The sequence below is a fragment of the Rhipicephalus sanguineus genome, unplaced genomic scaffold (assembly GCF_013339695.2).
Source record: "Rhipicephalus sanguineus isolate Rsan-2018 unplaced genomic scaffold, BIME_Rsan_1.4 Seq1126, whole genome shotgun sequence".
Lineage (NCBI taxonomy): Eukaryota > Metazoa > Arthropoda > Arachnida > Ixodida > Ixodidae > Rhipicephalus > Rhipicephalus sanguineus.
The window spans coordinates 14,520-26,408 of NW_023614372.1; the positions used below are offsets into that span (position 1 = coordinate 14,520).

Consider the following 11,889-nt stretch of genomic DNA (forward strand, 5'->3'; position numbering starts at 1 on the left):
AGTTGGCTAGCAGCATCGGTCCTTGATAGGGGTATTGTCTTGAGCCTGTCACCTTGAAGAGCTGATTTAGCAGCATTGTCGGCATGGTCATTGCCTATCAGGCCGCAGTGACTTGGCAGCCACTGAAATGTCACGTGGTGTCCTTTCTCTAACGAAGTATGGAGGAGATATCTAACCTCGAAGACCAACTGCTACTATGGTCCGTGCCGCAGGGCTGATAGCAAACATTCCAGGGCTGCCTTCGAATCGCCGAAGATTGCCCATCGTTGAGGCTGTTTGCGGTTGACTACACAAAGTGCAGTGCGAAGAGCGGCAAGTTCTGCTGCCGTCGATGTCGTTGGGTGGTCTGTCTTGAAACTGACGGTAATAGCTTTCGCTCTTGCACTCAAAACTCCGAAACTTCCCCTCCACTCCACTCCAAAACCTCCACTTGCACTCAAAACTTCCAAAATACTCATATTGTAAAGCGCGGAACTGAAATCACGAGGACGGGACACCCCCAAAATGCACCCATGGCACATCCTTCATGGTATCCCTAGATACGATATTTCTGTAACCCGCAATGTCGCCGAAGCTTGACTGACACGTGTTTGCGACACTTCACATGTGTGTGCCTCAACAACTTCACGCGCAATTTTGTCTCCTGTTGTCTGAACAAAACAAAAGTCGAGCCAAGAACGGAAGTACAACCACACTGCTGGCAGCGCAATGATACATGAGAACTAGGCGGGATGGTTGAATGAATAAACTTTATTTTGGTCACTCGGAACGCTCCCTAGCACGTTGCGGGCCGCTCCCCACGTCGGAACAGAAAGACCAAGTCTCTCTGCTGCGTCGTGGGCCCGTTGGACTGTCGATAGCTGTTCTTCGAGTCCGGAGCTGGTAATAGCAGCCTCCCATTTTGACGGCGTGATGACTTCGCCGCCGCGTAACGCGGGGCACCGCCCCAAGAGCATATGTGTTCTAGATCCGCTATATCCGCGCATAATGAACTAGCCGGGCCTCTCGTGGAATTATGGTGCTCTATTAATCGCATGTTCAGGCGCGATCTGCCCCACATATATGCGATTACGTTACAATGGAAGAGAGTACACAACGTTAAAGCTGCAAGATACATAACTATGAACATGCTTGCCAACGCAATCCACCTTCGAAACAGCAACCCTACTTATCATGCTGCGGTCCACACTGGCGCATAACCTGTTCAATTTGTTGCATGCCAAAATTAAAACCTGCACATCATACTGTGAAGCCATTCTTTAAGGCGGTGAGTGAAGCCATGAATGTAGGGAAGTTTAACCAATTTTCTTGCGTGCTTCTTCAGCTGGCGCATGATCAGTTGTGAAGCCTTTTCAATGTGCCTAACTGTCCTCTCGCAAGCAAAAAGCATATCTTGCGGAAAGAGCATACCTTTTCTGGATGGCACGCAGACGAAATCGTTTAAACCTTTTTCGCAAACATGCCTAAATTATTATTGTTTCTCATAATATGACTCACTGCAGCTTTTTAGGCGAAGATTTTGCAATTCACAGACTTCGGCGTCGTACGCAAAAAACCTGGCGCACGGGAGCGCAAAGAAATGCAGGCCTCGAAGATGCGCCGGCCACATGCGTATTTGTGTGCGCAGTTTTCCAATAAATGACGCTGTCTCGATCGGGGGCTTTGTGGCGATCAGCCGTTTCTGATATGACAGTCTGATCTTTTATAAAGGTTGCCTGTCATTTCACGTTGCCGCATTTCACTGCTGCCTGGGCGCGAACGCATGACCGTTGTTGTTTCCGGTAGCAACTGAAGTGTTGCGCTTCGAAGCACGTGGATGACAGTCCATTTCCCGAAATGCAGGAAGGAAACAGTAGGGAGTATTGCGTAGTGGGACAGATAGAAAGAAAAATTACTCCATCTCCTGCTAAGGGAACCATGTGTTGAAGCGAAGCGGCGTGGAGCCAGTGTCAGCGCGCACGTTTGCTAGCGCTAACTCTGACGCTGGCGGCGGTGCTGACGCTGGCGCTCATCGCGGCGTTGAGCAGGAGAGAATGAGGCGCGCGCGCTCCGTCATTTTATACCGCGGCACTACCGTACCACCCCCAGCGGACTATGCAGCTGTCGCACCACCTGTCGTGCGCGCCGCTCCGTAGAGTAGAGGATTCCTAGAGAAGAGAAAGGGGGGAGCGTAGGAGAGGAGGGGGAGGGGACGCGCGCGCCGCTCCGTAGAGTAGAGAATTCCTAGAGGAGATAGAGGGGGGAGCGTAGGGGAGGAGGGAGAGGAGGAGGGGACGCGCATGCTCAGTGGGGGGCGGGCGCCGCGGGACGCGGGAATGAGGGACGGACAAAGCCCCCGCCATAAGCTGCTTCGCATCTAAAAAAAGAAGGAAAGAAAAAAGCAAAGTGGTACGTCAGACGCGCACATGCCAAGGTTCGCTTGCCCCCATTTCCCCGCTAGGGCGAGGACTCCTGACTTTTTATGATGTGAAACAATAGGTGTTGCCCGCGTAAGATATTCATATAGGAAGCACCCATTGTGTTTACTTGAGGCATTCATGAGCAAATGGTCCTTTCGGTAAACTATATAAACCAGGCTCTCATTCTGCTCAAATCTCTCTCTGTATTCGCAACATACTGGGCATTTTTACGCATTCACCAGGTATTTGACTCCATTATTCTTATTTTTATATTGTCAGACTAAACGCCTCACGTAACTGCCACGACACATCGGGGAGGAGCTTTCCGCCCGTGCTCACTGTCTTGCATGCGTAAATCATGCAAGCCCCAATTGAAAATTACAGCGGGATATGTTGGGGCACAGACATGCTAGAAGAATCCTTCCAAGGGGAACTGTTTAGAAAGGCGGCTGCCTCCAACTGTTCAATACAAACATACCCGCTTGCTACACTCATTAAAAAGTTTCTTATTCAATCTTAGTTAACTGGGCGGCTGACAACACAATAAATATTGTCTCACGTTGTGTCCCCCAGGATAAAAAGCTTATCTGCAAAGGTGCTTTTCACGTGTCTCCCAGTTCTGAATTTTAAGAAAACCATAAAGCTTAATTTTGAACACCCTGTGTATAGAAATTGGACGGTGCGTTGGCTACTCGCCTTAACGCGTCTCCTGAACGTGAGACGGTAGTCATCAACGAACAAAAATGAGTTATGTAGGTATCTTCATTTTTTGTAGCAAGCCACAAAGTCAGCCAACCAGGCTTGGACTAAGAACGCTTTTTTTGTGTAGAGTGGACTTCATGTGCGTTGCTTCCTGCTTACAAAGCTCGATTACACAGCAGTGACCTGTCCAGAAAAAGTCCGAACAAGGAATACGTCTGCTTGTGTAGGGACGGCCACCACTGTCCTTATTCATTTATAACCAACATAAGTTCGCGCAGCATTAGCATGCGAGTTCCCTGCCCGTGCTGAACATGGAAAGTGGCACTCTGCGCGGTTTTAACTGCTTCCTTGCCTGTCGTTTTGTGACCTTAGAACGGAGAGGCTTAACGCACTTGCGCATAAATTTTATTGCACAGATAAATTATTGATCGAGGCTTTATTTAACAGGGACGAAAAATAATGGTTAACGACGGTCAGGTAAAGAAAAAACAAGTTGTCACTAAGCTGCGCAATACCATCGGAACCTGCAGTATTTCACATTCTTACTTTTGGGCGTTCTTTTGAAAATTTGCTCCTCCATACATGCAGTGCATTTTTTTTTGCGATTCTGTTGTACAGTTTTTACAGTTTCTACAACATAATGAAGTGATGACAATTTTCAAACTATAGCCACTACAAAAATGAAGACGCCAAATACTGATGCGCCGCGTATGCAACAAAGAAACGGATATTGCCCTGAAGATGACATTGGGCAGACGCACGAAGCATGGGAAACGAAATACAAAAAAAAAGTTGACGACATCTACATTCATGAACAGAATTGGCACCAAAAATTGTATCCTTGAGAAAACACTAAATAAACGAAATCGAATGACCACTCTTGCTCGTGATTCATTCTCCTGAATTTCGTTACACTTGTGTCACCTTACAAATAATTTACTGTTTACCAAAAGTGGAAGCATCCTATTTTACACTTCGGCCAACCAACCTTCCTTCTTCTTTCGCTAAGATCAGACAATAAGAAATGGGGCCAAGATTCCCCTCTAACCAAGTAGAAAACGAATTAATGTCAATTCTTCTAATTGCACTTCATGGCGCACACTGAGTGGACAAGTAAGAGAGAGAGAAAGCGATGTAAAATGCAGGAAGCTTAGCGAGGTTTCACCTGGATTGTAACCGTGCATTGAAGAAAGGGAAAGGAATCCTTGTATGGCGCCCGATACTAACCTCGGTATTCAGAAACGCTCCTTGACTTGACTTGCCACCGCCTTCAACGCGTTTCGAACGCGCTGCATTTAAGCGGCGCCAAGGCAGCACAACACGTTTCAAACGCGCTGCCCAAGGCGGTGGCAAGTCAAGTTCAAGTCAAGGAGCGTTTCTGAATAGGCACCGTACAGTCGAGTTTTCCAGTGCGACTGCAGCGCCAGAGCGCGAAGCCTAGCGGATAAAAAAAGCAATAATAAGACGGGGTCCGTCGAAATTGAACGCGATGCGCGCGTCTCCCTCCCTGCGCGAGTGCGCGGATTGTGGCCGGGCTACACGGGGGACGCGTGAGCGCGTCTACTTTCTGCGTGCCCCTAACGGCCAACGTCAGCGGACTTGGGACGGGCCAGTGCGAGGAACGCAGCTCCCTCTGGCCAGTGTACGCTGCCTATACGGGAGTTAGAGTCAAGGCAGGTTAGAAGATAAGCCAGGAAGAGAAAGACAGAGCGACAGGGGCACGAGCACACAATCGCAGCCTGTCACCCTTGAAGTTTGCTGTCAAAACGCGATAACATCATGTCCGTCACAATGTAGTGGAGCAAACTGTAAACTGAGGCGCGCACTAATTGAGCGTTAGTGGATGCACCGCCGATGTAGTTTCCCAGAACAACAGGTAGATTGAGGCCAGGCGGCCTCCTCGAGACTGATGTGAAATTTTTGCCTCGAGAGAATGTACATGAGACCCGAACTCGAAAACGTGAACAAGGTAATGTAAGCACAGAAGGCGGCCACGATGGGAAAAAGTCGAACAGCGGTCCTTCAGGAAGGTCGCCATCATGTTCACCAACGCAAGCATGCTGTTCGTTGCGTACGAACCAACAAGCGAACTGCGCTGGGGGCATTCCGTTGCTGGCTCCATGGAGACCCTCTTGGATGTGAGGCGCATTGGATGTAGCACACGCTACGCTAGACGATTGTCCCCTGAAACCCAGTGTAATGAAAAGCCAATGTTCATTAAAATTAACGCGATACTGTTACAGAGCTCATCTAGCAGAAATTACGGCTTCGGGGTCGACGGATTTCGTTCAGAGCGAAAAATCGGCGTTATCCGCGAACGAAAAATCAAGACGGATGTAAATAATAAAAATATGTGCCCGAGCCAGAATCGAAACCAGGCCATCTGCGTGGTAAGCGGGTGATCTGCGACAGATCCTTGCAGGTGCGTAAACATGTTAAAAAAAAAAACCACACCATCTCCCGCTAAAGAGGATCATGAGGTGATGCGAAGCAGCGTTTCGGCATGTCGAGCCTGCGTTTCAGAGGGGGAGGAGGAGAGGGGAGGGGAGAAGAGAGGGGGAGCGGGGAGGCGGGAGAGGGGAGGGGTGAGTGGAGATGAGGTGTGCGGAGAGGGTGTGCGCATGCGCAGTAAGGGTGGTCACGCCGCACACTACCACCACCACCGGACTGAACTCCGCCATAAGATGCTTCGCATCTAAAAAAGCCTATACAGCTGTCATATACTGCGAGGACTCGCGCTAACATGTGTAGTATTGAGTGGTAGGATCGACGAATCGCGCCAGGCGTCACACCATGTGAACCGCGCAGCGAGTGGATGGTTTAAAGGCCTGCCCATTACAAAGCGGGGAGGCCTAATTAATAGTTATCGGCAACGGCATCAGTAAAGCGCGCAGCTGCGTAGGTGCGCGTGTTCGTTTACGGATGCGTAGTGTGCTTTTCGCTAATTCGCAGAAAGACGAATTATGGCGCAGCGGAAACTAGGCAATTTTACTTATTTTAGGCATTATAGGGTAGTTTAGAACGGCCATTGCTACGCGCACAGACGTTCCTTTCCTCGCGGCACGGTTGAGGTGCCCACCGAGAAGCGAAACCTGGCTAGCGAATGAGAAGGCGATGCAAACGGGGCCCGATTACGCTATCGCATTCTACTCTTGAAGGCGAAGCTCAGGCATTCTCCAATTTTTTTTGTAGCGTTAGCTATACTGGTCTAGCCGAGACAGTTTCGCGTGGATCCTCAAGAGCCGTGCTGCGCATGCGCGAGGATCAGTGATGTCACGCACCGGAGCCGCCGCCGGTCTGCGCTTTCCAGAGGAGTGACCGTAGCCGTATTGGCCCCGGCGCGCACGCAGCTATTCACCTTCGCTGTGCAGTCACCGTCTGACACTGCGCTGTAGCCGCTTCATAGCGGTTCTGACTGGCGTTTTCCAGTGCGGTATAGCCATGGAGAAGGAGTGCGCAAATGCTGCTCAACAGCGCAGAAGAGCGAAGAAGCTTAACTCATCGGATCCCGAAGTAGTTGCCTGGCAAAATAAATATACATGTGGCACATAATACGTATACCGTGTGTGTTTCATTGGAGCAGGAGTAAGCATGATAATCAAGTGAATCCTAGAAAATCAGGAAAGCTAAGAATAATTAGCTGAACCTTTGCTAACGCTACGTTATTCTGGCATAGCCGAGCTAAGCCACCGCAACATTTTTTTACGATAGGACTGTCATGAATTGAATACACCGTTTGTGGAGCACAACTGAAAACATTATCGTAGATTGCTTCTGAAGCACTACCTGCTCAAGTGCAATAAAGTAAGACTGATGCAGATGCATGTGTCCACAAAGAGCCCCAAGACCTTGCGGCAAGCTCTCCTGGCGGTGACATTAATGCTCTTCGCGAAGACTGATGTGCCTGCTTTAATGCGTCATTGCTATTTCCTAAGGTTCCTGAGGACAAACCATGCTCGTTTACAAATTTAACCGTGAATGTGACAAATGTTCCAGTGTAGGTTCAACTTGTACAGTAAACGTTATGCGGGATTAATGCAAAGAAAAAAATTAAAGCATCGAAATTGACCACACCTGCAGACGTACCATGACGGCCAATGATACATTCGATCCAGTTTCTTCGTATTAGCACTGCTTCCCATAGGTAACGGCCAGCTTACATGAAATAGATTGTAAATGCATCTGAACAACTGAATTTTACCTAGTACCATGGAGAGGTAGCTACTGAAATTATGGGGCGCCTAATACTATTTGCCACGTGTTCGCATGAATACAAGCAGCTGGTAGAGGCGAAGGAAAGTTGATTTGTTACTATTATATAGACTACTTCCCTTCGGATTTTTTTTATTGCGATAGCAATTATATGGACAGTCTCGACGGGTTTTTGCCGTCGCCGTTGCCGTCGCCGTCATGTCTTTCCAGTATGAAGTCCAAATTAATAAGATCCCCCCCGCGCATTGTTGTTCTACCGCGGGTAAATGCTCGCGAGCAGGTGTGATGAACGCGGCTGAAGCAGAGATCAAACAAGCCGGCCCGTTTGCGTCGCTCGAAGGCTGCATGCGATAACATCACCCTGCTCGGGAGGCCTGCCGTCGAAGCAGACTAGAGACGCCCCGCCATCTTTAACGACCACGAAAAAAAGACGCGAGGTAGGGAGCGGGGGGCGGGGCTTGTCGCGCGAGCAGCCACTACCTTGAACTTTGGATGTAAGGGCGCGGTCGCGATCGCTGGCGTGCGCGCTATCTCGAAAGCTATCACAGCGGGCGGCTCGTATACCGTTCTACGTGCTGCGCTCTCAACGCGAAGTGACTATGCGTAGAGCATCTCCCTGGAGCGGCCATATTTTCTTACACCAGCGTTTTATAGTTACGCGAGATCGGATGCAAAACAGTTAGCTGCCAGCCTCGTGCACTTCGTGTAACACTACAATTTGTTGCTATCGCATTAATTGCTTCGCCCTTGCGGTGGAACTGTGACTTTTTTTTTCATTAGCGCAGAACAACATGACCGTTTGCCTTCAGTGCCCAATGACGCAAAAGTAACGTACAAAAATAGCGTGCGGCATCCATGTAACTATACATAACCGCCGGCTGCTGTAGTCGCGCCGGGCACTCGCCTTTGACAACGTTTTCTTTCTATTGCCATACAGCTCTTCGCCATTCTTTTGTGCTATAGTGTTTTGCCGAGGAGAGAAAGCAAACAATGATTGAACAAACGGTAACAAAAGCACACACGTGAAAAGCATATGACAAAGGTACGACGTGCAAATACAATTGAAAGGGAAGAAAATTTCCACATAGCCATGCCATTGTTGCGTCGAGATCCATGTGTTTTTCTCGCTGTGTTGGTGGATCATGACGAGAGGTCATAATTGGAATATTCTGAAGAATTTAGCGATATTCGTACTGATATACACGTTCAAATGTGGTTCTCTGAGACATTCCATTGCAGCTAAACCACCGAAATATTTAGAATCTCGCCCCAGATGGTCAGCGTCACATCCGGCGAGCTTACGAGGACACCCTGAATCAAGCACAAGTATGTATCATTACCTTATATTTCCTTCGTCAGCTATTACTGCTGCGTGATAGTATCAACCGCCCACATTAATATGCGAATGCCTTGCAGGCGATCCGAAGGAAGGCGTCTGTATATCTTCTGAGACTCACCACACGCACCGAGATAAAGGAATATTGCGAATACCTTCAGTGCAACGTCCCGGTACGTAATTTCTCGTTTCACTGTTGAAGTGCTACTGTGTTTAACTATATGCCTGCGTTCCTCGTTAACGCGCGATGGTTTTTACTGTGTGTCTTTCAGAACAACACTTTCGGCATTCTAAACCTCGTCATTCACATGGGGAGAAGGGCCGTAAATATCAGCAGTACTCTGCATCGCGTCTGATCTGAGTATATATCTTTGCTCTTGCTTCTCTGTGCAGTCCTCGTTTCTTCACACTCACTTTAGCGTTATGACACCGAAGTCCGGAAAACAACTTTGCAGACAGACACCATCCAAATTGTGGATCACAGCAAGTGCCTTTAGAGGAAGGGCCGGGGCCTACGTTTCACGGATCGTCTGAACCACGTCCGCGTATGTGCTCTAATCTTTATTTTGCGGTTTGATTATTGCTGCTATCTCTTTGTATATACTGTTCAGGCTGAAATACAACGAAGCCGCGAGTTCTCTTGCAGACAAGCCACCTAGATATTCTGATGCGCGTCACCCACGTGTGAAAAAGGAATTCGTGTATGAATAGCCACCATGTGCACCCACTGCGAGTATGTATATTTATATCTGTTTTCCTTGCTCATTACCGTTTCTCGTTGCACTAAACAGCGCCATTTGACTTACACTGACGGCGGCTGTATAAAGAGCTCGCCTTTTCTTTTGTCATTATCTAAGTGATATGAGAGAGATTAGGTGATATGTAGAGATATTAAGATCAAGAAAGATGACAGCAGGGCGAGTTGCAAGAAATCTTTTGTAAACTAGTTAGCTTGAAACCTACTGGGACCAATGAAAGATGAACATAGGAGAAGCACTGCAATAATTTAGATCCACGAGTTGTTTTTCTCATTTTTTAAGGAACGCTACAAACGAGACAGGGAAAAAATTTCCCTTTAGGTTATTCCTATAGGCTGCAACTGTACGCGTGGTAAAGGAGAAAGGAGATGGCACGCCTGAAATCGGAGCTTCCATCCTGAATTAAACATACCGTACTTTGTAGCAACATTTGTGTTACTGTAAACAGGTCAATGCGTTTTGAAGAATGAAAGAAATCCGGCAGATCCCACGCACTGTGTGAATCGATGTAATGCGACGCAGCCAGCATAGAGCTGCATACATCGCCTTGTTTGTCTTTGAGGCAAATGAAGTCATTCATGTCATGACATTTAGTGCATTATATATCGCATGTTTGTCATGCATGCATGTACAATGTGGTATATTCCATGCTAATGAAACGTATATCCTGGTACATACAATGCATGACATCTCATTTATGTTCGCCACTCACTCATGTCATGCCATGCCAATTTTAGGGAAGGGCAATGAGACGGTGTCATGTAAATCATACCATTCATGACATGAATGTCATGATTTCCATGTTAGGACCTGTCATTTATGTTCCTCGTACAGTCACGTCACGCAATACCAATCTCGCTGTATATCAAGCTAGTGAAACGGCCGAGAGCGCAGCATGAGCGTGGCATGTAAATCATGCTGTACATGAAATGCATGCAGTGATTGTCATGTTACCACTCGTCATTTATATTTGTCATACAGACGCGTCACGCAATACCAATTTTGGTGTATATCAAGCAAGCGAAACGGCCACGAGAGGACCATGGATGTGGCATGCAAATCATGCCCTGCGTAACATGCAAGTTATGATTTTAACACGAAAGTGTTTTATGCCGGGGTCCACCAAGACTTCAGTGACGTATTTCCGTCACGGAAATGACGTAGAAAAAATTTACACGATGTCAAAGAAAAAAGATTCCGTCAATGGGCATCGAACCAACTACCGCTCGGTCCGCAACAACAGATGCCGCGCACGCTATCCACTGCGCCATAGCCACAGTCTCTAGAAGCTTTACAAACGCGCCTTTTATATCTACCACTCTCCCGGTCGGCGGGGTGGTGTCGCCTTCTGGGAGCCGTAAAGTAAAGTAATTCGTCATTACTGTGACCTCCGCGATCAGCACTTGCAGCGCGTTAAACGTCCGTCCCATTCGGCGCGTTTTCAATAGAAGTTCAATTTTGTCAATGCCTTAACACACCGCGAGGTGGCGATCTTAGACCAAGCGTTGTAGGGAGCCTTCATGTGTGCGCGCCCCGGAGGGGGCGCGCACACATGAAGGCTCCCTAAAGCGTCGTTCGGCCTCGCTCATCGCATCTGCGACGCGCGCCTGCGTCACCTGGCTGTAACATCGCGTTCACCGCTGGCGCGCTCGCCCTGAGAAAAATCGCGTCTGGGCTACCGGGGCGGCAGGACGCGTTTTGCGTTTCCCTCTAGTCCGGCCGTGGTGTTCAGTCACATTTTAACATGCCGCGGGATGGCGACCAAGTTCAGCGTCCAATATGCGACGCTCTTCTGGCTATCGCACCTCGTTCTCTGATTACGCTTTCACCGTTAACTACTACAGCTACCACAAGGGTTTGTTTAATCATTTAACATGGACGTTAGTCGTCGGGATGGAGATGTAGCACCAATCATCGAAGTGGGTGCATCCACGTTAAACGGTCCTATAATAATAATAATAATATCGGGGGTTTAACGTCCCAAATCCACGATGTGATTATGAGGGACGCCGTAGCGGAGGGCTCCGGAAATTGAGTTCATTATTCTGCACCTAAAGCTAAGTACACGGTAAACGGTGCTATCAATATACATTGTGCCAACTCTCTTATATCAATTCAGTTACTTCTGTAAACATTCGGTTACTTCTGTAAACGCACGCTTTACTTTCGTGTTGTTCCGATTCCTATGAAGGAGGGATCAACCATCTTTTTGTGTTATCACCTGTCATTCATGTTCGTCGCGCACTCACGTCACGCATTACCAATTTTGGTGTATATCAAGCCAGCGAACCGGCCGCGAGCGCACCATGAGCGTGACGTGTGAATCGTTCTGTACATGAAATGCATGTCATGGTCGTCATGTTATCGCCTGTCATTTATGTTCGTCATACAGTCATGTTATGCTACGCCCATGTTCGTATATAAACCATTAACGAAACGGCCAGGAGAGCACGAAGTCGTAGGCGGCTAGATAGATAGACAC

The 11,889-nt window shown here is 48.2% G+C and overlaps 1 long non-coding RNA gene across 1 annotated transcript; it reads left to right on the plus strand.

The window, feature by feature from the left end:
* The first annotated feature begins 8,428 nt into the window (after nucleotides 1-8,428).
* On the plus strand, nucleotides 8,429-8,995 carry LOC119376201 (uncharacterized). The gene is made up of 3 exons (XR_005180522.2): nucleotides 8,429-8,639; nucleotides 8,730-8,822; nucleotides 8,922-8,995. It is a non-coding gene; the product is annotated as an uncharacterized LOC119376201 (long non-coding RNA).
* The last annotated feature ends 2,894 nt before the right edge of the window (nucleotides 8,996-11,889 follow it).